The sequence below is a fragment of the Lutra lutra genome, chromosome 5 (assembly GCF_902655055.1).
Source record: "Lutra lutra chromosome 5, mLutLut1.2, whole genome shotgun sequence".
Lineage (NCBI taxonomy): Eukaryota > Metazoa > Chordata > Mammalia > Carnivora > Mustelidae > Lutra > Lutra lutra.
The window spans coordinates 104,922,281-104,924,897 of NC_062282.1; positions in this window are offsets into that span (position 1 = coordinate 104,922,281).

Consider the following 2,617-nt stretch of genomic DNA (forward strand, 5'->3'; position numbering starts at 1 on the left):
CAGATGGTTAATGACTGAGCCACCCAGGCGCCCCATCCCTCTTTATTTTTTCTCTCTTATACTCTTTCCTCTCTGTCTTGTTCTAGAAAGAGTTAAAGCAGCTCTCTAAGACTTACTTAATACTACAAACTCCTTCCAAATGACATGTGTCCAAATCAGCACCCCTTCAAGACAGTCATTCGACAAGTTACCAATCCACCAAATTGTCCTGGCATCATACCCACTGTTTTCTCTCACGCCCAAAGGATACAGTAAGAGGCAATCCTTCCTTACTTCCAGGTTTATTAGACCTATCATATTTCTCTCTAGAAAGAAATGTTTTGTTGGTTGTGACTTGTCATGGAGACCTAGAGGCCAGTTTCTTCTTTTAGGAGCTCACAATCTATCCCATCAGTGTTCTGTTGTAGATTCTCCTTTGGAACAGATAAGGTATCCTCTCTTTGGACAACCTCAATGACATTACACTTTATCTGTCTTCCAAAACAGAGAAAATACTGGTATCTGTTGAATACCTATACATAGTAGCTCCATAGTGGCATTTTCTTAAGGTTTTTGTTTTGTTTCTAAAAAAGAAGTCCAGGGACACCTGAATGGCTCAGTTCGTTAAGCATCAGACTCTTGATTTAGGTTCAGGTCATGATCTCAGGGTCGTGGGATCAGGCTGCATGAGGCTTCATGCTCAGCAGGGACTCTGCTTCTCTCTCTACCTGCCCCTCCTCCAGCTTGCATGCACAAAATAAATAAATAAGTCTTTAAAAATAAATAAATAAAAAGGAAGTCCAATTTCAACTAGAAATTCATTAATTTAAGGTACCTCATGGAGAGCACAGCAAGTGCCGGCAATACATTGAATACAGTTCAGTGAAGATCTCAAGTTCTCTAAACCTGAGTTTAGAGTTGTGTTGGGGTTTCACTTCTTCCCTCCTATTGTAACTTAGAGCTCTGAGGAGTTTACTGAGTACCTCGGTGACAGAGACAGTCTAGTTCAGGGAGTAAGACCAAGGCCTGAGAACCATAAGTGATCCTAATCAATGATCTTAAGGCAGCCTTTCCATCAGTGGATTATACTTCAGGACACTTAGAATTGAGCCTAAAGATCCTAATCTAACCCAAACCAATACCACTATATAAAATAACTGGAAAGGAATTAACTAAGAGACTTTGACACTCTTCTTCCACTTCAAAAGGTTGGGGTGTTCTCTTCTAGGGGAAAAAAAAAAAAAGCCAAAAAATGTCAACCTTAACAGGACAGGTTCAGACTATACTGAAACTGGAAAGCTCCTAGTAGAGCTTTATGTTTAGCAAAAAGACCTAAAGCACTTCTTTCAAAGTCAGTTCAGTTATCATTTCCCATATGCAATCTTTCCAGGACTCTCCCCAGGCTGGGTGGGCCCCATGGCATCCTGGGCATATCTCTGGCACTGCCCTTATTACAGTATTTTGAAATGTCTTTTTACATTTTGGTGTGCCTACACTCTACATTGATTGTTTTCAAAGGGCAGGGATTATCTTATTTATCCTGGTGCTCCTAGTGCCTGGCACTGTGCCTGGAATGTAGCAGGAGTTCAGCAAATATTTACTAATCTTAATGGAGCAATTTCTCAAGCCTTTTAAGTTCATAATGTCCACTGTACATTTTGTTCAACTCCCCCTCTCCCTTAATTTTAAAAGGCCATATGAAATTTAATACATTATTTCAGATTCATGAACACTTTGCTCATTACATTAGTCTTGTTAAAGGAGTCCTTTATTTTAGAAATCCTACTAGAAGAGAGCTCTTTGTCACTGTAGGAAGTTTTCCATGGATTGCTGGAGCTTGAGAGGACAGGGGACACCCCATATCTTCTGCTTTCTGTGGATTCCAGAATGTTAATGAGGAGTGAATACTTTAGACATCATCTTGTCAAGTGCCTCAGTTTGAGGACAGGAAATCCAAGTTTAAAGAGGCACAAGGAATTTTCCTTGAACACATAGTAAATATAGCACAGCCAGAACTAGAACCCCAGTCCTGTGACCCTAATGCTCTTCCCATGATTTCCCCTCCCCCACCTCATGAAATCGGCTCATGAGACGTTTGACTTCTCCATCCCTTTTAGGCTGTAGGCTGTGTTTCCCTGCTTAAGCCAGCAGCGAAGTACCCAGAAGCAGGGTAGGGCTGGGACAGGCCTCCTACTGAGGAGCAGCCTATACTGGTCATACAAAGGTGTGGGGCCTAAAGTACGAAGAAGAGGGTTCAGCTGCCCTGGCAGCCACTAGTTCACAACATGTGGTAACTGTGGCTCCTAAGGAGTCTTGTCATCAACCTTGTGAAGATGACTTATTATTCTTCCACATACGGATGAGGAAACAGAGGCTCAGACGTGGCATGTGGGAGCAGTCCTTTGTCAAAAGCAGAAAGGCACTGACTTGCTGTTTTAAGGTAACAGGTAGGATGTGGCTCTGATGGCCTGGAAGGGGTTGGGGTAAATGCTGCTCCAGGAAGCCCTCTTTAGGACACACATGTTAAGAATCCACAGCCACATGGGCCCCTAACATGGCTCTCCTGGGCCTTGGGTATGCTAAGGGCATATGCCACAGGCAGGGGTCATTCCCCTAAAGAGCTAGTCCTGCATACATC